Genomic DNA, 1,447 nt, shown 5'->3' on the forward strand with positions numbered 1-1,447 from the left:
TAAAGTATCGGCCAGCGTGCGCTGTGCCTCCTGCACGTTGGCCTGCGGTGCGATGTAAACACCGAGCAGAAAGTAGCTAGCAAACTCACGGGGGGAGTAGAACGGTTTACAGTGTATCAGTAAATATTCCAGGTCATGAGAACAGTGAATCACTGTCACGTCGTTACACCGGCCATTGTTAATGTAAAAACACCTCCACCTTTTGTTTTGCCAGAGAGTTCCATGTCGCAGTCCGCTCTAGACCTATAAGCCAGCCAGCTGCAGCGCGGAGTCCGGTATTGATCCACACAGCCACGTCTCTGTGAAGCACATAACAGAAGATGAATAAAAGTCTGTTTTTCCCCACCAGTAGCCGAAGTTCGTCCATTTTATTGCACAGTGAGCACATGTTGGAGAGAAATATTCCCGGTAGTTCGGTGTAGTCGACAGCTGAGGTTGGAAAAGGAAGAGGCGTTTAGGATGGCAACAGGGCCAGGTTTAAGGAGTCAAAGTACAGGTTTAGCAAGATGCTAAACAGCTGTACGCAGAGAGACTACAACACCAGTTCTCAAATAATGACTCTGCGCTGCACCAGGGTATTGGACCTCCTCCGGCGTCTCACCGCATGAACAGCGGAAAGTGAAGCCTTGACCAGAATGTCCAATAATTCCACTGATGACACAAGAAAAGTCGGAATTAGATCCACTGGCGTTGTTCCCCTGATGTTTATGAGCTCTTCTCTGGTGAAAGGGCTCCGGGTATCACAGAATGCAAAGTTAACAAACTTAAACAAAACAAACAGAGAGCACCAAAATACCACGGCTGCCCTGAGCGGCGCCATCTTGCTCGTGCTCGTGGAAAGGTTAATTTTTGCGTGTGTGGAGTAACATAATTTCCTTGCGAGCATGTTTTACATGCTCACAACTTACGACCAAAAACAAACAGCATACTCTTCATGTATCAACATATACACATATAACATCACAACAACAGCATGTCTAGGTGAACTGAAATGTTAGCTGAATGTCTGTGGGCAAGTCATGAAACGTTACCTGACGCACACATCATGGCTGGAACTGCTATAATAGTGTTGTGTGGCTCGTCCATACAACAGACTTCCCTCTTACGCGTGAGCTTCTCGCTTTTTTTGCATGGTCCGAGTCCTCCTGTTCAGTATTACCCAGAGTAAACTTCACTCTCCTCCATGTTTGTTTATTCTGAATGCAAATTTCTTTCCTGCAACACCGGCATGTGTGGAAGAACATAGGAACAAAGTTATTTTTAAATTGGATCTGTTGAGTAATTTTGTTTCTTTCTATTACTATATGCATTAGGCTATGTCTTATGTTTTATGCATTGAGAAACATACGTTATGGAAGTTTTCCTGGGTGTTAAAAATAAACAGAAAAGCAACATAAAAATGCCAAAACTTACAAGATTCAAGTTTGAAGTCGGGAGCTCCATCTTT

This window comes from Micropterus dolomieu, linkage group LG01 (assembly GCF_021292245.1).
Source record: "Micropterus dolomieu isolate WLL.071019.BEF.003 ecotype Adirondacks linkage group LG01, ASM2129224v1, whole genome shotgun sequence".
NCBI lineage: Eukaryota > Metazoa > Chordata > Actinopteri > Centrarchiformes > Centrarchidae > Micropterus > Micropterus dolomieu.